At 37.8% G+C, this 25,883-nt stretch overlaps 1 protein-coding gene and 1 pseudogene across 4 annotated transcripts in view; one reads left to right on the top strand and one right to left on the bottom strand.

Moving 5' to 3' along the window:
• Window positions 1-25,883, top strand: part of PRIM2 (DNA primase subunit 2) — a 462,179-nt gene that overhangs the window by 251,079 nt on the left and 185,217 nt on the right. The gene's annotated exons all lie outside the window — the stretch shown is intronic.
• Window positions 18,320-18,569, bottom strand: LOC105709605 (LYR motif-containing protein 4-like; annotated as a pseudogene).

Below are 25,883 nucleotides of genomic sequence, written 5' to 3'. Positions count from 1 at the left end.
GTTTCTTTAGAGGGTGGCTATGAAGGGAGGGCGTTGTGCTTCTCGTGTAACCTCTAAATATGGTTCTCTAGACTTCCCTAGAGATTCTATGAATTATAAAGAGATTTTTAAAAACATTTTATTTGGAAATGATTTTAGACTCACATTTACAAAAATAGAAAAGAAGTTACAAAAATAGTAGAGTGTTTCAGTTGTACCTTCCATTCAGCTTTCCTCAGTAATATCTTACTTATCTATAGTATTAGTGTTAAACTGTAGCAGAATTGGCCGGGAGAAACAGAGCTCCCGAACACCGAATGGGAAAGGAAAGGGTTTATTATTACAGCTGGGAGCTGAGGAAATGATCTGTCCAAATTCAGCTCATCTAACAAACGAAGGTTCTGCCTTTATATAGGCTTATACTTTAGATATTACACATGGAGGAATCTTAGGTTTATAGCTTTAGAAATCACATATGAAAAGGGCTTTGGTTTACAGCTTCAGGAATCACATATGAAAGGGTTTCAGTTCATAGTTTTAGGATTCACATGTGAAAAGGTTTCAGTTTACAGTTTCAGGAATCACATATGAAAGGGTTCCGGTTTACAGTTTTAGGACTCACGTGTGAAAAGGTTTCTGGTTTGATCTTGTTTTAAGTAAAAATAGTACCTTCCAGAGAGTTTCCCCAAGACCATGCCTGCCACCTACAGGAAGGTGAAACAGGAGGCACCAGTCGGTCAGCCTTTTCTTCTATTGAAATGCAATGTGATAGTCAAAGGGGAAGTTGATCTCAGATGTCTGGGTCTCCTTCAAAACTACAGACCTTATTCAGATTTCAGCAGTTTTAACACACATTCTTTGTGTGGGTGTATGTATTCTATGAACCTTTACCACATGCATTGATTCCTCTAGTCACCACCACAATTAGGATATAGAACTTTTTCATCATCCAGGAGAAGCTTTCTCCTGCTACTCCTTTATACCATCTCTGCAACCCTGGAAACCATAATCTGTTCTTCATCACTATAATTTTGTCATATTGAAAATGTTATATAAATGGAATCATACTGTTAAAGAAACAACTTACTTAAACTCTTGTTAAAGACAGTAAGACCAGACTTAATTCACTGCTCCATTGAGGTTTTGCAGTAGGAGAGGGAGATTGGTCTCAACTCAGAATATAAAAAGGACAGTGGATATTCTTAGCCAAGGAGCAGAGTGGGAGTCAGTGGATGGAAAATTACTAAGAGAAAACATCAAGGCTGAAGGGACTCTTGCTAGACCAACTCAACAGGATTCTCGCTGAAGACAGACCAGGGTGATAAATTATTGAGAATGGGGGATTTTCAGTAAACTGACTTATTAGCAGGATTCTTGCTGACATTGGACTAAGTGGACCAAGGACAGAACCCAAGGTCGAGGCCCAGTCAGAAAGAGGACCCAGAGGAGCCTGACTCAAGTTTGGTAAAGGAGAGAGTCTTTATCACTGTTATGGACTGAATTGTGTCCCCCCAGAATTTATATGTTGAAGCCCTAACCTCCTGTACTTCAGAATGTGACTGCATTTGGAGATGGGGCCTTTAAAGAGACAATCAAGTTAAATTGAGGCCCTTAGGGTGGGCCCTAATACAGTTTATTGTCCCAAAGGGGCAATCGAGATACAGAGACAAGAGGGCTGTGAAAAGAGAAGACGCTGTGAGGTTGTAGTGAGAAACCAGCTGCCTTTTGCTGGTTGGGCTGCTATTACAAAAATGCCGTAAACTTGAGTGGCTTAATCCTGGCTATTTTAATAAGCACATCTAATAATGTTGGTATCTCATTATGGCTTTAATTTGTAATTCCCCAATGGCTAATGCTGTTAAACATCTTTTCATTTGCTTATTTTCCATCCCTGTATTCTCACTAGTTAAATAATTATTTCTTATTTTCGTTAAGATGTAGAACATTGCCAGCCTAGAGTCAAGGCTAGGAAATTGAAATCGGGGATGGGGGATAAAGGTCATTTGGCATTAGCAGAGAGGTGGGATACTTTAGGGACTGGTGAATTGTTAGTTCAGTCACAGTCAAGTAGCTGTTTGAAGTCAGTTCGGTAATTGGGTTCTGTCCTTGGGGTTATGCTTTTTGTTGTGTTAAGAAAAATCAGTGCTTGAGTGAGATACACATTTTACTAGAGACTGTTAAAATGCATGAATGTTATTCATGAAGGGAATAGGTGAACTAATTGCTACCCTTTTACATACTTGCTCATAGCATTAAGTAGCTAGTAAAAAACCAGAATCCAGAAGACACTGGATTAAAGGCTGAGTCTATAAATAAGATATGGAAAATGAAGCAATTTTATATGAAATGTTAGCTTTGTATAGGAGTTTTTTGACACAGACTCTCATTCTGTCACCCAGGCTGGAATGCAGTGGCTCAGTCTCAGATCACTGCTACCTCTACCTCCTGGGTTCAAGCGATTCTCCTGCCTTAGCCTCCTTAGTAGCTGGAACTGTAGGCACCCACTACCATGCCCAGCTTTTAAAATATTTTTGTATTTTTAAAAGAGACAAGATTTCACTATATTGGCTGGTCTTGAACTCCTGGGCTCAGGTGGTCTGCCTGCCTTGGCCTCCCAAAGTGCTGGGATTATAGGCGTGAGCCACTGTGCCTGGGTAGGAGTTTTTAAATCTTGAAAAGCTACTATTGATAGAAGCAAATGAGGCGAAAAACCAAGTAAATAAATCTCTTGATGTAGGTTTTGTAGATTCTTTGGATAATTTTTGAGTGTATCCTCTGTTGACTTTAGGCATTTACTTCAAATAGTCTTATCCTAGCTTTAATAGGACTGATTGCAGAACATCAAAACAAAAGTTTTTGCATGTTTTTGAAGATCTATCATCCTTTTATATCAAATTGATTTTTCATATAGCGTTCATCACTATGTGGATTTTAGGTTATATAATTTTAGGAAGAGTTTAAGAGTGAACATCTATTCACACACACACACACACAATCTTTGTTGTGTCCCTTTTTCTTTTCTTTTTTATTTTTTGTTTGGGTTTAACATTTCTCCTCATCTGTTTTATTGTTTTTTAATGTGTCCAAACAGAAATTTATACTATTCTTAAGTTTCTCTTACCTCAGCACAATGGAAAGCACACTCAGAGAAACATTGCCATTTCTCAGGTGTTTGCATACCTAACCATCTTTCTCCAATTAAGATAACAATTGTGAACTACCTCAGTTCTGTAAAATATGCTTCCTGAATATCAGATGATACTTGCCTGTGTTTCAGATTTCAGTGTCCTGACATGCTTTTTTTTATTTTTATTTTTTTGTTTTTTGAGACGAAGTTTGGCTCTTGTTACCCAGGCTGGAGTGCAATGGCGCGATCTCGGCTCACCGCAACCTCCGCCTCCTGGGTTCAGGCAATTCTCCTGCCTCAGCCTCCTGAGTAGCTGGGATTACAGGCACGCGCCACCATGCCCAGCTAATTTTTTGTATTTTTAGTAGAGACGGGGTTTCACCATGTTGACCAGGATGGTCTCGATCTCTTGACCTCGTGATCCACCCACCCCAGCGTCCCAAAGTGCTGGGATTACAGGCGTGAGCCACTGCGCCCGGCCCCTGACATGCTTTTAAAGAAAATTTGGGGCTGGACGTGGTAGCTCACGCTTGGCTCCCAGTACTTTGGGAGGCCAAGGTGGGTGGATCACCTGAGGTTGGGAGTTACCAGACCAGCCTGACCAAGATGGCGAGACCCAGTCTCTACTAAAAATACAAAATTAGCTGGGCATGGTGGCATATGCCTGTAATCCCAGCTACTCGGGAGCCTGAGGCAGGAGAATCGCTTGAATCCTGGAGGTGGAGGTTGCGGTGAGTTGAGATTGTCCACTGCACTCCAGCCTGGGCAACGAGCTAAACTCTGTCTCAAAAAAAAAAAAAAAACAGGAGTCTGGGCATGGTGGTTCACACCTGTAATCCCAACACTTTGGGAGGCCACAGTGAGAGGATTGCTTGAGCCCAGGTTTTGAGACCAGCTGGGGCAACAAACTGAGATCTCCATCTCTGCTACAAAAAATTAAACCATTAGCCAAGCCTGGAGGTGCATTCAGCTACTCTGGGGGCTGAGGTGGGAGGATTGCCTTAGCCCATTATTCGAGGCTTCAGTGAGCAATGATAATGTCACTGCGTGCCTGTCTGGGCAACAGAGCAAGACCCTGTTTCGAAAAAAAAAAAGTGATTTGTTTTATTCGAGCAGTTCATTTTTGAGAGACAAACCTAGGGATTGTAAGTCGTCATGCACCTAATGATACTTTCAGAGAAAAGCTGCTAAATGTATGCTGGTATTGTGGCCTTGATCTAGTTTTCATAACTTCACTGTATTTACCTTATCTTTCTTCCTTCACTAATGAACATAACATTGTTTCACTTATAAGATTTCTCTCTCTCTCTCTCTCTCTCTCTCTCTCTCTCTCTCGCTCGCTCTGTGTGTGTGTGTGTGTGTGTGTGTGTGTTTGTATGTTTTATTTCTATATATATTTTGGACTTAATAGAATTGCATGGGTAGTTGTGGCTGAAAGGCCGTGAGTGAGTCTGAAACAGTCTTCTTAGATCACTGCAGCATTTGGGTTTAACAAAGGTATTGTAAGATATTCAAATCGTTAATTTTCTTCCTTAATATAGATGTATTCTAGGCCAAGTAATATGTTATTGCCAATTTAGGCTTTGTACAAATGAGATGAAAGAAGTATTGGCATTTGAGATTTCTTTTTGTTTGTGACAAGGAGAGGAAGAAGTAAGATTATAAGTTTGCCAACAATTGGACTAAATGAAGTTGGAAGTAAAGTGAGAAAAGCTTCTATTTTTGGGGGGTAAGTTATATAATTGCTTTCATGAAAGGAATTGTTTAGATTCTACTGAAAACGGCAAAGTAGGAAATTTCAAAACTTAGGATATGTATGTGGAAATACTAAGAATTGTATTCATATTTTTTTGTGAAGTCAGAAGACCAAAAGGCATCGAATGAGAATCTGGGAGGCAAGAGTTCTGTTCTACTTGTTCTGTGATGGGCACTATAAAACCTAAAAAGAGTGGACACTTAATAGCGTCTTAGAAAATGAACAAAACGGAAATATGTTTGCCTTGATTATAGCTAATTAGCAAGTGAAATGTTTGTACTTTAAAAAAGTCCTTAAATAGTATTACAATGGCATTAAGGTAAAATTTTTGTATTTTCCATTTTAATGTTAAGAATATGACAGTTAAAAATAGTTTTGAGAAGAATTTCTATAATTCACAGGTTTACATGATCACATTTTCAGATTTTTTCCTTTTTTTTTTTCCAGATTTTTTCTTTTTAAGATCTTATATACCTCACAGGATGTTAAGCTTTTAAAAAAATTCCTGTAGAACATTGAAGTACTGAGTAGTCCTTTGTCACCTACATAGCAGGCAGTCAAATATTTGTTTCTCTGATTTGAAAACTAAATTTTGCTATAGTTCAGTTGAATAGCAGAATGCCCCAAAGCTAGTCTAATGCCATATCATAATCTAAACAGGGACATTTACTAGAAGTAGTTAGGACTTTTAGTTGACAATACAAGTAATACAGCTTTTTCTAGATTCTGCCATTAGTACTTGCAGGTACCTGCAGTAGTTGACACTCTGAATCCATTCAAGCCAAATATAACCAGATGCTTATTTTGTAAATAAAATTTTATTGTAACACTGTCATGCCTGTTCATTTCAGTGGCAGAGTTAAATAGTTGTGACAGAGATCCTCTGGCCTTCACAGCTAAAACATTTACTACCACATTGCCAACCCCAGTGCTAAATGATGGCATGAAAAAAATGTATATAAACCTTTGATCTGTTTTAAAGAGTGTTGAAAGACTAGAACTCTTTTTTTTTTTTTTTTTTTTTTTTTAAATCAAACTATTGCTCTTACTGAAAGGAAGCAGAGCACATATGTTGTCCTCTTTTGGAATCCTTAGGGGAGCAATTTGTTCCCTTGAGTATGAAGCAGAAGTTACTAAATGAACTTTACTTTAACTGCAGTTAGATTATAACTTTAAATAGCTGCCAGAAGTTTCAATAGTTGAATAAAGATGGTCAGAGTTATAATGGTTGAATAAAGGTGAAAAACTAGTGTCTTTAGAGAAGTTAGCAGTTAAATTATTCAGGCCACTCAAAACAGACATTTAGAACCATTTCTCTACATATTTTATTTTATTTTATTTGCTTTATAGTCTATAACAACTTGTTTTATGATATAAAAGTCATTCAAATTTCCTAAAGCTTAAGTGAGACCATTATGTGGCATATCTAGAGAGACTTGTGTTTGAATCCTGCTTTCTCTACTTAATAGTTGTGTGGACAAGCAACTTCTTTGTTCCCTGGGTTTTTGATCTGTAAAACATACAAGGTCTACTTCATAGGGTGGTTGCGTTAAGTGTAAAGCACTTAGAACAGTGCCTTGCAAGGTTATGCTGATAACCATGTTATCAGTATGTTTTGCTTTTATAAGGCTTTATTGAAGTTCCTCCAATCACAAGGTGGCAGCTTTTGTTGAAAGCCACGTGATTGAATAAAGCCTTTAAAAAAAAAAAATCGCAAGAATTTGCCCTTAAAAGCCCCCGTTATTTTCTGTAACGCCAATAATTGACAAGTGATGCCATTCATGAAGTATCACAATTGAAAACCAATCAAGGAAGTTATGTTTTTGAAATAATGTGGAAGTTATCCATATAGTACAATCAGTTTTAATTATTGAGTAAAAATTAATTGAAGCATATGTTTCTTTTTAGCTCTTGATTTATTTATTTTTTCTTTCTCTTGACTGCCTTCTGCCATTTAACTATCTTCCTTCACCAGCTTGGATTTCTGAAAGTGTGGTGTATTTTTTAGTATCAGATTCCTGGGTCTCTGCTCTCTCTCTCTCTTTTTTTTTTTTTTTTTTTTGAGACAAGGTCTTGCTCTGTCACCCAGGCTTGAGTGCAGTGGCACAATCTTGGCTCACTGCAACCTCTGCCTCCTGGGCTCAAGCGATCCTCCCACCTCAGCTTCCGAGTAGCTGGGACTACAGGCACATGCCACCAAACTCGGCTGATTTTTGTATTTTGTTGTAGAGATGGCGTCTTGTCATGTTGCCCAGGCTGTTCTTGAAATCCTGGCCTCAAGTGATCCACCCACCTAAGCCTCCCAAAGTGCTGGGATTATAGGCATGAGCCAGCGTGCCTGGCCCCTCTGCTCTGATTGTTCTGAATAAAAAGTCTCTGGGAATGGACCCTAGGTGATTCATAGGCACACTGAAATCTCAGAACCAGGTACAGGAAGTAAAATGATCTGAAATGCAAACCACTGAATTTTCTGACTCTTTTGTTGCATTTGGTTAAGAGGCTGGACTATGGAGGAGATGAAAACTTGACCAAAAATGGATTTCTGTCAGCATCACAGAATTTGGTGAGGTTTAATAGGGACTGTGGAGGAAGAACATTAGGGAAGGACAGGATGTCTGAACTGGGTGACCAGTGCTGTCCTTTTTGCTGTCCTCTCACCAAGACTCTTCTTTCACCTTAATTATTCCTTCTCCTTTTAACCCCTAGCCAAAACTGTGCTTACGGTGAACCAACCTGTTAGAAAAGGCTGATCATTCCAAAGGAACTTTTGAAACTGAGGAGAAACACATACTTAAAAGAAAAACATTGTAAAAGTATGGAATTCTGAAATACGGGCTTCTGCTCCTAAGATCCTGTTGAAAGGACTGAAGAATTTATTGAGCCTCGGTTCTCTTTCTGCTAGTAACTGATGAGCTAGTATAACTTGCCTACCTGAACTTTGCCTCCAGTCTTCATCTCATGGGTACCTTCTTATTTATAGCCACATTGAGTCCATCTCTTGTCAAAGATAAACTTAACCAGACATTTGTTAAAGTGGTAAAAACAGATTTTTTTGAGTAAGTACTGATAATAGGGGAAGGAGCTGAGCGCATTCCAATGGGCACAGGTGGTTTGGGCATTTTAAAGGGTGTTTATTCTTTTAATGCACCAATGGGGTATATTATGTTTTTTTAGTGTAGTTACTGATCATTTTTAATTTGGAATTCTCTAGAGCTGATGCTTGATTTGCCTTGTCAGCATTTGGCAAATTACATTCAAAGTCTAGGAAAATTATACCATCCTCTTTTCATTGATAAAATTACTTCTGTGTTTAGCTTGCAAGTTGTAAATAATTTCTTCTCCCATCTCCTCTTTTTGTTCTGTTACCATCTTCTCTTTTCCTATTTCTGTCTTCCTTGGATTCACTCCCTCCTCTTGTGTTTTAGAATGAGGAGGCTAATATTAGATTTTAGGGATTTTGCTTAGTTTGCCAACAGTGGTATTGACTGGGTTGTAATTTTTAAAGACCATTGGGACAGGTTGATTTTAGATGAAGAGGATTTGAGTGAGTAAAGGTATGAACAAACCACGCCATATCTTATAAATCCTCATAAAGTCGCTAAGTCTCTTTCAGAACATAATGTGATTTGTCAGTTGTCACACTTCGTGAGCTGCAGAGGCCATTAATCAAGAGACAGAGAGAAATTCCTATTTAAATGTTTGATCGTTTGTTTTCAGAAAATGTGATTTTCAACTATATTAGAGTCACAAACCCTATAAGCAATAATGAGTTGGATTCCCATTGGTAGTCCAGAACACTGGAGATTGTTCGTGAGTGAAATACAGACTGACTTATCTTAGATTGGATGCTGCTTACCTAGGTCTTAAGGCTTTAACAGTTGCACATTAGGCAGGAATGTTGATATGCAAAGGACTTGTAAAGAAATATATTTCTGGTTGGTGCATTTCATGTAAGTATTTAACCCTTTTTTATTGTTGTGATAAATAAATTTATTTTCCCCCAAACGGACATTTTCTCTATTTTCTTTCATTTGATTAAATTGCATACGCCCTTGGAGTCTCATGGGTATATATACACTTAATAAATATTATTTTGTGGTTTGGTTTTGAAATCGGAACAAAGTGCTTACTACTTTAAGATTCTTTCTTGTCACTGCAGTGTTAATAGAACATAATTACATACCTTATATAAAAACTTGGTGTATTAGTCCATTCTTGCATTGCTATAAGGAAATACCTGAGACTGGGTAATTTGTAAAGAAAAGAGGTTTAATTGGCTCATGTGCTGCAGGCTGTACAGGAACCATGGCGGCATCCATTTCTTGGGAGGCCTCAGGGAACTTTTACTGATGGTAGAAGGCAAAACAGGAGTAGGTGTCTTACTTGGCAGGAGCAGGGACAAGGATGTGGGCAGGAGCTGGACACTTTTAAACAACCGGTTCTTGTGAAAACTCAGTCACTGTTTGAAGAACAGCACCAAGGGCATTGTGGTAAACCATTCATAAGAAATCCACCCCCATGATCCAGTGACCTCTTACCAGATCCCACCTCCGACAACAGGGACTACAGTTTGGCATGAAATTTGGTGGGGACACAGATCCAAACCGTATCATGAGGCATTCTATTTTATTTTGCTTAGAGACTATCTTGATTTCTCCCTACCTTTCTTCACTCATTATTCATCATCTTCCATTACTCTGTTTTCACCTGGTGGGTTCTTTGTGTTCCTGCTCAAACTTTCTTTCCAACACTTTGGTTAGCACAGAGATGAGGTGACAGAGGTAAAATTATAGTGACAGAGGAGCAGAAAGTTTTTTGAGGAGTGGGTAAGACCTAGATTTCATTTTCAGTATAGAATTTTATGAGATAAAGTGATTGAAAGAGAAATTATCTGCACATTAACAACTGACAAAGATCCTTGGGAAGGATTCTTTTTTTGTTTTTTGTTTTTTGTTTTTTTTTTTTGTTTGTTTTTTGTTTTTTGTTTTTTTTTTTTTTTTTTTGAGATGGAGTTTCGCTCTTGTTACCCAGGCTGGAGTGCAATGGCGCGATCTCGGCTCACCGCAACCTCCGCCTCCTGGGTTCAGGCAATTCTCCTGCCTCAGCCTCCTGAGTAGCTGGGATTACAGGCACGCGCCACCATGCCCAGCTAATTTTTTGTGTTAGTAGAGACGGGGTTTCACCATGTTGACCAGGATGGTCTCGATCTCTTGACCTTGTGATCCACCCGCCTCCGCCTCCCAAAGTGCTGGGATTACAGGCTTGAGCCACCGCGCCCGGCCCTGTTTTTTGTTTTTTTTAGATAGGGTCTTACTCTGTCGTTCAGGCTGGAGTGCAATGGTGCAATCTTGGCTCACTGCACCCTCGAACTCTTGGGCTCAAGCATTCCTCCCACCTCAGCCTCTTGAGTAGCTGGGACTAAAAGCAGATGGCACCACGCCTGGCTAATATTTGTGTATTTGGGAGGGATGGGGTTTCACCATGTTGCCCAGACTGGTTTTGAGCTCAAGTGATCTGCCTACCTCAGTTCCCAAAATGCTGGGATTACAGACATGGGCCACCTTTCCTGGATAGGAAGGATTTTTAAATACATTCTTTCCCTGAACCTCACTCCACATTTACATGGTTATTATTATTGGTCAGTGAAAGAGAAAGTTAAATTTTTCCCAACAACATTTAAAAATTTTGGTTTAAAAAAATGAGTTTTCAACTTTGAAACATTTTATGTATAGTCTTTTGTTAAAAAGAATCAACTTAAAATCCATTAGATGTGCTTCTCAAATATATAATTTTTTTAAAGATTTTTTCAAAACCTAATGAATGTAAAATTCACTTTTTAATATTGTATCTGTGATGAGTTTACTCTGCAACAGTATTCAGCTTTACAAATTTGCTACTTTAAAACAAAACATATTTCAAGGAATTGTTACTATCTGTGGCTGGGTTCAAATACTCATCTGAGGGACTGTTATGAAAGGAAATGAAGAGATGGAAAGTTGTTGCTAAAAATAACATATAGGAAGTACTTTACTGGCTCTTACAACTTCAATAAAGAGGTGATTGCCTCTGAAATGACCAGCTTTGATGAATGTGATTATACTTTAGAATTAAGGTATTTTAGAAATCATCCCAAATCTGAATATTGTACATAAGAAGTTATGTTACCTCAAGCATTAAGGGAAATGGAATACATTTAAATGCTTTTGGAAAGCCTTAGTTTAAAAAGATCAGTTTCTAAAACTTGGAGAATTTTATGGAGTCTATATAAAGGTAGTGTTCATTAATCTGGGCAGAAAACCATACTGTCTCAAGGGGAGGGTGGTCCCTGTCTCTGTAGGTTTATTCCCCAAGTTAATGAACTGTGCATCTAGTGTTTAGCCCCCCACTTTTTTTTTTTTTAAAAGACGGAGTCTCACTCTGTCGCCCAGGCTGGAGTACAGTGGCATGATCTCTGCTTACTGCAACCTCCGCCTCCCAGGTTCAAGTGATTCTTCTGCCTCAGCCTCCCAAGTAGCTGGGACTACAGACACCCACCACCAGGCCTAGCTGATTTTTGTAATTTTGGTAGAGTCAGGGTTTTGCCATATTGGCCAGGCTGGTGTCGAACTCCTGATGTCAAATGATCCAACCTCAGCCTCCCAAAGTGCTAGGATTACAGGCGTGAGCCACCATGCCTGGCCTAATTTTTGAGCTTTTTAAGGAAATGTTGCATCTTAGAATAGAAATCACTTGGTCACTATTGGATTTTTGAGAGAGTTTAGCAGTCATAACTTTGATTTATTATGTTGTTTAGATCAAACTCCTTTTATTATTTAAAAACATTTTAGTTATGGTCACCTTGGCTTTGGGTTTGTGGTTAAAGACTTTAGATATTTTGTCTTTTTAGTGGAATTGACAGTATTGTATGGGAAAACTTAAATATGCATTTTAACTTTTTTTATTTAATTGACTCTAACTGTAGCAAACCTTTCTATTTCTGAGAGTTCTCTGTATTCTGGCCAGTAGTTTGAATTATTTTACTACCTATGCTCTGTATTGAGAGGGTTGGACTGCCATGAGCTTTCAGTAGAGGTCCTTTTTTTTTTTTTTTTTGTTTGAGACACAGACTTGCTCTGTCACCCAAGCTGGAGTGCAGTGGCACCATGTCAACTCATTGCAACCTCTGCTTTCAGGTTCAAGCAGTTCTCCTACCTCAGCCTCCCAAGTAGCTAGGATTACGGGCACCCGCCACCATGCCCAGTTACTTTTTATATTTTAGTAGAGATGGGGTTTCGCCATGTTGGTCAGGCTGGTCTCAAACTCCTGACCTCAAGTGATTCACCCGCCTCGGCCTCCCAAAGTGCTGGGATTACAGGTGTGAGCCACTGCGCCTGGTCGAGGGGCTCTTTTTTAATCTTAAACTTAGGTAAAAGATGTTATTTCAGATTATGTAAAATATGCTTAAAGCACAAGCCCAAATTCTAATTTTCATGCATCAGAAACACTGGAATTGACATCCAGAATTTTTTGAAGCATTTTCATAAAGCTAATAACTAGATTATCAATTCAACATTCAGGCTTATTTCCTGAATTAATTTAAAGTGGAAGACTTTGGAGTGAGTACTCCTCATTTAAAAATCTGTTAAATTGCATGTATATAAATAAATAGATATTTATTTGCTTTTTTCCATTGACTAGAGTAATATTGGTGCTTTTCTGTATCTTCTGAAATTTCAGAAGATACAGAAAAGCACCAATAAGAAAATTAAAACAATTCAGAATCCCATTTTGTAGAAGTAACCACCATTTACATTTTGACAAATAAGCTGTTTATTATGTTTTTTAGTTCAAATTGTATTATATTTTACTTTTAGGAGAAGCTTTCATTTTTTCTTTTCCTTTCCACCCCCCACCCCGCCCCAAGACACCAGTGTTAACTGCCAACAATGGACCTTTTAAGTCCACATATTCTTTCTGTTTTATTAATTTATTTTTCTTTCTTATTTCTTTTTAAAACAAAATCTAGCCCTGTCGCTTAGGCTGCAGTGCTATAGTGTGATCGTAGCTCACTGTAACCTTAAATTATTGGGCTGAAGCATACATCCACATTTTCAACCAAGAACCCTATGAACAGTCTTGATTATATGTTGATAGCAAGAGAGAAATGTAAGAAAAAGGATTAGAAGTTAGTACTTGGTTTAGGATCATCTTCTTCTTTAATTTCGTCTTTTGAGAAAGTAATTGTAGTTGTTTGCAGACAGCTGATTAACTTCGAAGCGTATACATATATTCCTCTGTGCCCATGACTTAAGAGTTTTCTCTGGGTTTCAAGCTGTCCAGTATTCTGACTAATCCAGTGTTCATGAAATCTTTTGACATTGAGGGAATACCTTTGACTTTTGACTGGCAGCACTGTGAACCATTCCATCGACTAACGAAGTTTTACAGTAACTGTTGACCAAATTAAATTGCTTCCCAGTAGTCTTTGTTCTCTATGAAGCTTACTGTCTGAATCTTCAAGTAAGACCTTTATGTTTGCCATTTAAGCAGCAAAATTCAAACAATGCCCTGGTGCAAAATAAGTATGGCAGAACAGAAGTTATGCTGATTTGGCATGAACAATATCAGAACCTCTCATTGAGCCATCATGAATGTCTCTGGCTTAGCAACTGTGAAAGCTATTGAATTATAGGTTACTATTTATTGCTTGCTGAAGCCAAATGCATTGTTTGTCATTTAATATGAGTCAGTGATGATGTGCTGATTGTAGCTAGATAGGTCGCATTGCTCATCAACCTATGAATATGTGTAGGTTTTTCACATCTCTGTGTATTCTTTTATTGTCAAGCATAATTTAAAGAGAAGCCCAAGCAAGAAGAAAACCCCCTTGCTGGCTTCCAGAGCTGTAGCTCTCTTGTCCATGACTTGTTCATTCTGCCAGACTTAATGGCCCAGACCTTTTTTCCTCCCTAGCTTTTCTAAACTTACCAGGGAAATTGTAATAAATTCAGTGGGAGGAAATGAGCCAGTACATTAAAATTTTTAATTTTGTTTTTTCGTTTTCATACTGAAAATGATTTTTCTAAGGGAGGCAATTGCATATGATAGTATGTAAATGGTTTTGGTTTTCATATATCTTTTCTTTGAACTAAGCAGTTAAGGAACAGTGGTCACATAAATACACCTACCATTTTGTACAGTGGTTTCTGCTTTTACAAGTGTTACATGGTAATTTTCAAAAAGGCAAAATCACTTAAGTTGGGAAATTAATGAAGAAATCAGTAAGATGTTATGACTGCCTCAAAGAACATTTGAAAAGTTAGGCATACACAAGCAATTTATCAAATAAGTGTTTCTGGATTGGAAGGAAAATTGGTTAATGCTCAACTCAGCCATCAATCTTTGTAGTTATCTATTCTACCAAACAAATTATTTGCATCTCAATTAGATGGAAATCTACAAGTTCACAGGTAATTCACTAAGTCTGGTCTGGGACTTTAATCAAGGGTAAACAGTGTGGTGCATTTAGTACTTTTGCTTGGAGTGCCTTTTGCCTCCCCATATAATATTAGGAAGATGTACCCAGTTTTTCATATTTTTAAGTTTTAGGAATATTTTCTGATATAAGCAGAAAAAGAAAACAATTAGGACATAATGTTTGCCTTTGCAAACTAGAAACAAGAAAATGAAGAGAAACAGATTAGGAAAAAGAAGGATAGATTCAACAAGAAATTTTTACTTTGGTAATGTTTCATGTAAAAAACTAAATACATTTCATATTATTTCTATAATAAACAACTTCTTCCTTTTTCTCCTGGTTGGTAACAAGGTGCTTCTCCAAAAACCAGTGGAAAAGATTAACTTGATTAAATTCATGTCTTAGGGCCTATGTTTGTCCCACAACTGAGTGGAATAAACTCTTAGTAGAACTTTGATCTAGTTAGTTAACATTGTAGCAGATGACTTATTGAGTCATTTTCTATATTGGTTCATTTTTGAGACACAACTCATGACACAGGGAAGGATATACAGAGTATTCAATGAATAATTAATGGGAATATGTGCTATAGGAATTTACAGGAGGAAGGGGACTGAGATGAAGATGCTAAATATGTAAATAATTATGCAAAACAGCAGATGGGTAAGGGCCCAAAGGGCTAGAGAATCATGGTCAGGAAGCATTTGTTTTCTCCAGGGAGGCAAACTTGCTGTAGCACCAATCCCCCTTTTGTCACCTATTTTAATCCTGGTGGTATTTTTTTGGTTCTGTCATTGTCATAGTTATTTTACTTGGTGGTGCCATTAAATGGTAATTTAAATGGAATTTTTATTGTAAATTGGCAGTTTATAATTACAAAAATTTATGGGGCACAAAGTTATGTTATAATTTATGAACACAATGTGGAATAATGAAATCAAGCTAGTTAACATGTCTGTTACCTCACTAGAATTTACTCTTAGCAATTTTTGAAATGTGCAATACTCTGTTATTAACTATATTCATCATGCTGTGCAAGAGGACTCAAAAAAAGAAAAAAAAAAAACATTTCTCTTAGCTGATATGTTGTACCCTTTGACCATCATCTCATAACTCCAACTCCCTCAGCCTCTATAATCACCTTCTATTTTCTGCTTCTGAGTTGGATTATTTTAGATTCCACATGTGAGAACAGATGACTTTTTTTCACTTATCATAATGTTTGATAATTCCATCCATGTTGTTGGAGATGACAGAACATCCTTCTTTTTGTAAGGCTGAATAGTACTCTTTTGTGTATACATACCACATTTTCTTTATCCTTTCATCTGTTGATAAGATACTTAGGTTGATTCCATAACTTGGCTATTGTGAATAGTGCTTCAGTGGACATGGGAGTACAGATATCTCTTTAACATACTGATTTCAAATCTTTTGGGTGAGTACCCAGAAGTAGGATTGCTGGATCTTACGGTAATTCTATTTTTAGGTTTTTGAGGGACCTTCATAATGTTTTCCATATTTGCTGTATTAATTTACATTGCTGCCAACAGTTTACAAGGGTTCCCTTTTCTCCATGTCCTTGCCACTACATATCTTTCATCTTTTTGATAAAAGCCATTCTGGGCAGGTGAGAGTTGATGTCTCATTGTGGTTTTGATTTTCATTTTCCTGATAATTAGTGAAGTTGAACTGTTAAAAAAATTGATCTTTTGGCCATTTGCATGAGAAATGTCTATTCCGGTGCCTCCACCGTTTTTAAACTGGGTTTTTTTTTTGCTTTGCTTTCTTGCTATTGAGTTGTTTGAGCTCCTTAGGCATTTTGGATGTTAACCTCTTATTAGGCTCAACACTTAGAAATATTTTCTCCCAATTCATAAGTTGTCTCTGCATATCATTAATTGTTTACTTGGCTGTTTAGGAGCTTTTTAGTTTGATGTAATCCCACTTGTCTGTTTTGCATTTGTTGCCTGTACCTTTTGGGGTGAAATTAAAAAAAAAATCATCGCCTAGATCAGTGTCATGTGGTTTTTCCCATATGTCTTCTTCTAGTAGTTTTAGAGTTTCTAGTCTTCTGTTTAAGTCTTTAATTCATTTTGAGTTGATTCTTATATTATGGTGTGAGATAAAGGTCCAAGTTCATTCTTCTGCATGTGGCAATCCAGTTTTCCCAGCACTATTTGTTGAATAGATTATCCTTTTCCCATTGTATAAATCAACTGATTTATACGGCTGTACATGTGTGGGTTTATTTCTGGGCTCTGTATTTGGCCAATTTGCATTGGCCATAATTCTTTATATATTTAAAAACTTTGCGTGATCCAGACACTCTCTCAAAGTATATTTGTTGGTGGCTAGACATAAGTCCTCTCTAGTCATATGCTAGGTAGCTACTTAAATATATATCTCCTAAAAGAATCATTGACTAGAGTAAAAATTATGGTAATATAATGTCTATGTTAAATTTGTTTCTGTTACTTGTAGGAGTGGCGAAGTTGTGAAAAAGGAGAAGAGATCATAGATACATGCTTATTTTACAAAGGCGTTTTATGTGTTAGTTTTAGCAGAAAGGTTAACATTTTGATTGATATATTTACCAATGTTATAAGAAGCAAAAGCTAAAATTAATATTTCACAATTCTAATTGCCTTTGCCTGGCTCTTCTCTGCATGGTATATATTCTGGATTTTAAATACTTAAAATTTCATCTCTTCTGGTATAAAGTGGAAATGAAATAATTTGGGGTGATAGATTTTGTCAGTGATAGTCTCATTTTTTTTTTAAAAGCGAGTAATGTTCTTGTATCTTTCTAACATTAAGAAAAATTATTTGCTGAAGTGACAATTTCTTAAGCACTAACATCTAGCGAGTGAACATTTATAACGTGCTGCTTTATGTTGTGTGATAGATATAATTGATAATTCTGCTTTTTCCTGTTGACTAATTTCTAACTGTCATGATACATGTCTTTCTGAATTATTATTTTAGGTAGGTTCAGGCAGATTGCAGAAAGGTGGGTATCTTTGTGTTTGACAACATTCTCATATAATCATGGATTGCGAGAAGTGGAAGGGATTCAGAATGAGTCTAGGATATCTCTTCATTTTCATAGTTGAAGAAACTGAGACCCTGTCATGAGACAGAGTTAGGAGAGGGATGTGTGTGTGTTTATGTGTATGTAACAAAATCGTGGGTTCCTACTGGTATCTTCAGTTCTAACCCTGCATCTTGGAGTTGTTTGTAAATATCTCCTTTGGCAGTAACACAGTACCCATTATCCCCAATATATTTGCTTATTTGCACAATCAAAAATAATTTGCTGTATGTAGACGTCCCAGTTACACTGCTGTCTTTGCCACTCATCATCTCTAGGCCATCTTCGTTCCTCTGCCACTGCCCCTGTTGCCCTGGGCCTCTGCATACACCCACTACCCTTTCTCACTGCCTTATGTCCTTAGCTGCCTCAGCCACTATGCTGATTCCTGCATACTGGAGACAAAAGGGAAGGCAAGATGAAAAGGGAAGGGCAGGTCATACTTCTTTAATAATTCACATAGATTACCCTTGGCTCTGGCTGACATATTTTCATGAGAATTTATTTTATTTTTATTTTTATTTTTATTTTTTTCTGGTGTGAAATGCTCAGGGAGACAATTCTTTTTATTGTCAAGGACCAAGAAACAAGTGTATACACAGGGGTCATGAGCTACAAGATAGGAGTGGGGTGGAGGGGAGACGTGGTAACACACGGCATTATTCTGAACGAGCTCCAGCTCTTCATTCTAACACTTGAACCAAGGATAGACAGCTGTCCTTTTTCAGTAAGTCTGCAGCAGAATGCAAACGTGACTCAGTTTATCAGCTCCCACAGGGCAGGCAGCGCAAGAGACTATTGTAAGTTGACTTTGGGAGCCCCCATCTCAAACACAGAGTGGATGCTGAAGGTGGTCCCTGGCTGCTGCTGGTGACTGGTCCCGGCTCGCTAGGTCCTGGATATGTCTCAATTCTCAATAATCAGCTTGTCAGTTGAATACAGTTGGCCAATATGGACCTGTCGACGAATTATTCCAAGGTCTCTCTTGGCTTTATTCACCAGGGTTTGAATTTCTACAGGATCCTTTACATTTTTATTTTCTCTGAAGGCATCTCTTATCCTCCTGACAGCATATGTTCTGTAATTGTAGGCGTAGCCTTTCTCTCAGCATAGCCTGGTACAGATCTAACACTTGTGCGCGACTGGAGGCTGCCATTTTGGAAAGCGAGAATTTATTTTAAGATTCCACTCTTGATAGTAGCTGAGAATCTCTAGGTGGTTACTCATTCCTAAAATACAGAAGAGAAACATGAAAATCTGATTACTAAAGGGGTTGTGCTTCCCGCAGCTCAATGTAGTCTTTGTCCACTAGAGGGAAGAATATTGTTCTCCCAGCAGCCTGAAACACCACAGCAGTGTATGTGTGTGCTGTCATGGCTGGTTCAGCATTTATTTCTGGTGGTGGAGTGAGGCTCAGCCATGATCTTTCCAGTTCTGTAGTTACTGCTTCAGAATACACAGACACACAAAGCCATTTCTTGGTAATTCACTCTGAGGAGTATATACTTCCTTAGAACCAGGGGATTGGTTGGGAGAAATTTGCAGGTCTAGACAGCATTGTTTCAGAAAAGACCTCTTGTAAAACTTGGGCATTCTGGCCCTTTATCATAGAAGAGTCCTTTCTGTTCTCAAATCCATTGTCTTCAGCCTTTTTTCTGCCTCAGGATGATGAGTAACTTTTTTGTTGTTGTTACAAGGAGTAGAAAACTTGCCTCAGAATAGCTTAAATAGGAAAGGAAATGAATGTACTCAGATAACTGGCAGAATTCACTGATGGTGTGGGCTTAGGCCTGGCACCCTCCACTTCGTTTTTTTTCCCCAATTCTGTTAGCTCTGTTTTCTTTTTGTCGGCTTTGGCTTGGGTATCTTTCCTTATGGTAGCAAAATGGCTGTGACAGTTCCAGGCTTCACATCCACATACCAGGTGGTCTAGAGGGAAGGATAATTGAAGTTTTGGTTTTGTGTTGATAAAACCATCTCAAGGCATATGTTTAGTCCTGACTCAAATATTCTTGTAAGGGGAATGAGATTATGCTGGTTCAGCCCAATTTGGACTCACTTAGAGCTGAAGGTAAAGTTTATTTTGTCCAGAACAGCAGAAGTGCTATAAAATAAAGTAAAACTCATGAAATAGTGATTATAGAGAATGCTTTTACAGCATTTAGGATTATATGTTTATTCATTAAAAAGGCCTGTAAGAATTTTTTTAATACTTAAAAAATGTTGACTTATGTACATCTTAGTCTTCTTTCTTTGCCAGTATTCTTTTTTTTTTTTTTTTTTTCCTTGAGACAGAATCTTGCTTTGTCTCCCATGCTGGAGTGCAGTGGAGTGATCTCTGCTCACCACAACCTCTACCTCCTGGGTTCAAGTGATTCTCCTGCCTCAGCTTCCAGAGTAGCCAGGATTACAGATGTGTGCCACCACGCCCAGCTAATTTTTTGTATTTTTAGTAGAGATGGAGTTTCACCATATTGGCCAGGCTGATCTTGAACTCCTGACTTTATGATCTGCCCCCCTCAGCCTCCCAAAGTGCTGAGATTACAGGCGTGAGCCACTGCACCTGGCCTGCCAGTATTCTTAATATTCAGTTGCAGAGTCAATTTTACTTTTTTCTGTTGATTTGTCCTTTTTCTTTTGAGACAGAGTCTCACCCTATCTCCCAGGCTGGTGTGCAGTGGTGTGTTCTTGGCTCACTGCAACCTCCGCCTCCCGGGTTCAAGTGATTCTTCTGCCTCAGCCTCCCAAGTAGCTGGGGCTACAGGTGTGCAATACCATACCTGGCTAATTTTTTTTTGTATTTTTAGTAGATAGGGGGTTTATTGTGTTGGCCAGGCTGGTCTCAAACTCTTGACCTCAGGTGATCTGCCTGCCTCTGTCTCCCAATGTGCTGGGATTGTAGACGTGAGCCACTGCGCCTGGACCTATTCTACTTTTGTGTAATAATTGTAACTCGTATAAAATAGGTGGTAACCATTTAAGCTGCAGGATTGACAAAATGGAGGCTAAGATCAGATAGAGATTTTACCTATTACCTTAATATATAATACTTTAATGAAAATGTGTTTGAAAGTTAAACAGTAGAACATGTTAAGTAAATGGTGGATTGTGTCAGTTCCTAGAGACGTAAAAAATAGAATGCAGTCTCTCATTAGAATTTATGAGGGGGCCGCTTTCCTAGATACACAGAAAACAAGGTGGATGGGTGAGAACCACCAGAAATATCCATTCAGTTATTAGTGGAGATTAGGTTCAGGCTTTTGTTTAAGGAACCCTTAAACTTTAAATTCTACACAGGAAGGGAGGTCCCTGTGTAAGGATATGGGAATGGAACCTGCTAACTCCTCCCTAAAGGTGAATTGCAAATTAGCTGGTCATCTCCATCACCCATGCATTATCTTGATGTACCTTCCAGTCTACCATCTGCTTGTGCACCAGGCTGCACCTACTGTTCCATGTTGGAAGGGAAGTTAGACGTTGGGCCAGAAGGAGATGTTGGTCCCCATCTGGGTACATTTACCCTTTTGGTACCTCTTGGGAACAAGAAGATCCAGGCCCTAGAGCCTTCCACTGACAACTCTTGGAGGCCCACCTCACCTGAAGACTCACTTCACAGCACTTTCATGAGATGCTGGTCAGGGAAGAGCTTCTACTGCCGTGGCCCAGGCTAGTGACTATGCCACCAGACAATGGCTTAAAATCATCTTTCTGCCAAATTCTATAATGTTTGAAAGTATATGAGACATGAAAATTGAGAGCAGCTTTGGTTTTGCTGTAAGTCTGGACCTATTTACCTTTATTAAGCTCTGGAGACTAACACATGCTATTTTTAGATGTATGATTGCAGATTTATGGAGATATTGGTTCTGGATTTAGTATGAGATGCTAAACTGAGGAGATGATTACCAAAGTGACACACATATGAAACAGTTGAAGAACAAAGTAACACCTATGTGGCAATAAGTTCCTAGAGATTCAGAGATGAGATCCTGGTGCAAAACTAGGAGATGGGTATTAAGCTAGTCCTGCAGATGGGCTGAATATGGATAGTGGGAGAGGAAAAGGAAGGGAGGAATTCCTGAGAGAATGGGCATGGGGTAATGGGTAGGAAGGTGTGATGAATGAAATAAACAGTGGGCGATATGACCACATTGATTTAATTGAAGCAGAATCTTTTAGGAGCATAGAAATAAAAGTTGACTAGGGTAAAATATTGTAGTAGAAGGCTGTAGAAGTGAGGCAGAGTGAAGTTGTATATTGAGAATATGGTATTTGTGAAACTATTAAAATCAAGCTTGTCAGCAATAGGTTCTTTAAGTATAGAAAGAAATTATGATTCACATGATTCATTCCAAATTGAAGAAATGTTAGAGAATTGAGCAAACCTTCTACTTTGCCGTTAAAATGACCAAAGCCACAAAACCATGTATATATATTTTGATAACTAGTTGAAGGAAAATGCTGTAGTTGGAATGCATAACCTTTTGTTTTTGGTGTTATCATAATAGAGAGAAAATTATTCCCAGACTTCCAAGAGTAAATTTGAGGGTAATTCATTTTGGAGTGTTTATGAGTATTTGCTTTATTTACTTCTGGAAATGAAATAACCAAATCATCACTCCGTTTTTGAAAGTGAATTTGAAAGAATATAAAAATACTTCCTTCAAATGTGTAGCATGAACTTTCTTGAGTGCCGATCTCTATTTATTAAGACAATGTTATATAGGAAATTTTCCAGAAAAAAGTTATTAAGGCCTGTTCCTGACAAGTGATTTTTTTAAATTGCATTTTAGGTTTTGGGGTACATGTGAAGAACATGCAAGATTGTCACATAGGTGCATACGTGGCAGTGTGATTTGCTGCCTTCCTCCCCTTCACCTATATGTGGCATTTCTCCCCATGCTATCTCTCCCCAACTCCCCACCCCCCGCTGTCCCTCCCATATTTCCTCCCAACAGACCCCAGTGTGTAGTGCTTCCCTCCCTGTGTCCATGTGTTCTCATTGTTCAACACCCGCCTATGAGTGAGAACATGCGTTGTTTGATTTTGCGTTCTCTGACCAGTGATTTTAATCAAAATAGATTAAAATGCAGTTGTTTTTTATGAGATACCTTAATTTTTAAATCAGCAAGGATTTCATAGTCATGTAATGAAAATGGAATATTCCTTCAAAGTTTGTAGATTGGTTTTTCAGGCTTCAGTGTAGTTTTTGAGGGTCGGAGTAGGGTTGACATGGGAGGGAGTTCAAAGGAATGCACTGTTAATGGAATAACTAAACTCTGTAAAAAGGTTTATTTGGAGCCAGTATGAGTGACCATGGCACAGGGAAGCACAATCTCAAGAGGTCCTAAGAAAATGCATCGAAGGCAGTCAGATTATAGTTGGATTGTACATTTTAGGGAGACAGGAGTTAATAAGCAAATTCATAAATCGATACATGGGAGTTATACATTGGTTTGGCCCAAAAAGGGGAAGCAGGGACTTAACAGGTCATAGGTGGCTTCAGAGATTTTAAAATTTGTAATCAGTTAAAGAGTAAAGCTTTGTCTAAAAAATTGGAGTTGACAGAAAGGAATGTTTGAGTTGAGATAAAGAAGTCTATTAGCTATTACACTCAGTCAGCATGACATATGGGGGTGCATGACTTAACCCTTGTCTGGTGTGACCTTAGGTCCTGTTTGTAATTTGGTATCTCATTGCCACGAACAGTCTGTTTTGTTAGTCTTATGATCTCTATTTTATCTCTAGTACTGGTTAGTTGTGCCTAAACCTCCAAGGAAGGGGATGTAACAAGGTGTGTCTGACCTCCCTTCTCATCATGTCCAAGAACTCAGTTTTTTAGGTTTCTCTGGGGTCCTCTTAGTCAAGAGGTGGGATCCGTTCAGTCAGATGGGGAGCTTAGGATTTTTAGCTTACAGAACTTTGTCTAGCAACACTTGTGAGAATATGGCCTTGGAATTGTGTGAAAAGTTTTTTTTAAAACAATCTTTAAATCAAATTGAGGTTTATGTTTCATTTTGATCAGGGATTAATTTGGAAAGTAAATATAATGAGTTGCTATACATGTAAATTTCTATCTAAAAGACGACTCTTTAGCCCTAGGTGCAGAATTTGAATCAAAGAATTATGATCAAACAATTTCTCATTAAATTGGCAAACATTTGCTAGGAAAAGTCTTTAAACAGTTTTCTTGAACAATTATAATTACTTTATTGTTGTTCTTATGCCTGACTCTAAACTTAAGAAACTAAATCTTCTCCTTGTAAGGAGAATAAATGGCAAGATGTGTCAGGATTATTCAATTATTTTATGTAAATACAAACCCATTTACTTTGAGGAGACTCATCATACCTTTTAAAATGAGATCAATCAACACCTTTCTTAGAATTGTTTTCATTGAGCTAATGAATGGGTATTTTTATTCTTGAAATATTGCATTTTTATTCTTCTTATTAATGGCCTTCTCTGTGTATGAATAAATAAATCATTTCACCGCTAGTAGCTCTAAGTGCTTTTCAAGCATTTAAGTGCTTGTAATCACTAAGCAAAGGAGTACTATAGATTAAATGTGTTGTAAACTACACATGAAAGCAATGTCTTTTTTATTATCTGTAACTTTAATGGAAAGAAAATGTTAATTTAGAGTAATGAAATAGACCTCCAAGTATGATCGGTGAATAGACTATTAGGTTAATTAAAATGAGGATATGTATCACTCTTGTGGTGGAACTGCCATTGTGGAGGAGACAGATTCATTTAGTGCTTGAATAGTAAAATTGAGACTGTGTCGCTCTCAACCTGGATTGACTACACAAAGGAACAAGATTAATGACAAAGGTAATTCAGTTTTGTGTCATTTACTTTTCCATGTCACATTACTTGTCATTCTAGAGAGCCTGTCACTTAAAGGTGAAAATTTATGCAATCTTTAAAAAAACCAACTAAAGATAAATTTTGTTACTTTCCTATCTATCATCCCAGATGAATTAAATACCAAAACAAGATTTAAGTAATAGTAAAATAAGTAATATTAAAGTATACAGATTTTATAACCCAACATTCATAAAGCTGGCAACTTTCTAGATTTGTAAAAATGAAGTTGAAATGACCAGTTCAACTTAATAGTTCTTTTTGGTATCTGATACTTGGAAACCTGTTGGAAACTAATTTTGTGTATTTTGATATCTACTGGCCAAATTACCATTGAATTTACTAAAGAATTCATTGCTTCACTACTGTACCATAGTTTATAAAGAATTTTTTGAGTGTGCTTTCTTTCCTGTGAAGAATCTTAGCATAGTACCAACATAGTGCCAACCATAGTAACTTTCCAGTAAGTACTTCCTGTTTCTAGCTAAAAGGCTTGGCATGTGTTTAACCAAATACTAAGTTCAGTATGCTCTTGAGCTTCTCAGTTTACTCTGTCATATAGCTAAGTTAACATATTACTATCTATTTGGGTTTTAGATCTAGAATTACTATGTCTAGCCATCATTGGTAGCTTTTTGTTTGCGATATGAAGCATGAGTGTATGTAGTGAGTGATATATAAAGCACATGCTTCCCTAATGATTTATATGATCAATCAGTCAAATAAGTATTTATTGAATTCTAGTTCTGAGTCCAGTATTGTAGTAGACACTTAAGGCTTGTATATATTATACTTTAGTATACTCTACTTTATACTTCAGGTTGTTACAGACTCTGCATATGTTTATAAAAGAATCCATTTCTTTCCTTGGCTTTACAAATAAGAAAACTTTTTAGGAAGGTAAGATTGTCTTCCTCTTTTGTTTTAGCCTCTTGATTCTGGGAAATCTTTTCTTATCCTTGCCTTATTTCTATTTTTTCCTGAAATTTATATTGATGTTAATTAGTAGGAGCTATTTAATGAGTTTATGTATATTTAATGTTTTAGATCATAAATGAATGTTACCTCTACTCAATTTGATATAGAAAAATATATTTTTTTATTTGTACTTTTTTTTTCTTTTCTTTTTTTTTTTGAGACGGAATCTTCCTCTGTCACCAGGCTGGAGTGCAGTGGCACGATCTCGGCTCACTACCACCTCCGCCTTCTAGGTTCAAGTGATTCTCCTGTCTCAGCCTCCTGAGTAGCTGGAACTACAGGTGTGTGCCACCACGCCCAGCTAATTTTTGTATTTTTAGTTGAAACGGGGTTTCACCATGTTGGCCAGGAGTGTCTCTGTCTTTTGACCTGGTGATCTGGCCGCCTTGGGCTCCCAAAGTGCTGGGATTACAGGCGTGAGCCACTGTGCCTGGCCTATTTGTATTTTTTTTTTGAGACGGAGTCTCAGTCTGTTGCCCAGGCTGAAATGCGGTGGCATGACCTCCGCTCACTGCAACCTTCTCCTCCTGGGTTCAAGCAATTCTCCTGCCTTAGCTTCCTGAGTAGCTGGTATTACAGGCACCTGCCACCATGCCTGGCTAGTTTTTATATTTTTAGTAGA

This window comes from Aotus nancymaae, unplaced genomic scaffold (genome assembly GCF_030222135.1).
Source record: "Aotus nancymaae isolate 86718 unplaced genomic scaffold, 86718_ANA_hifiasm-v0.15.2.pri h1tg000040l, whole genome shotgun sequence".
Classification (NCBI taxonomy): Eukaryota; Metazoa; Chordata; class Mammalia; order Primates; family Aotidae; genus Aotus; species Aotus nancymaae.
This window is presented reverse-complemented; position numbering and strand designations above follow the sequence as displayed.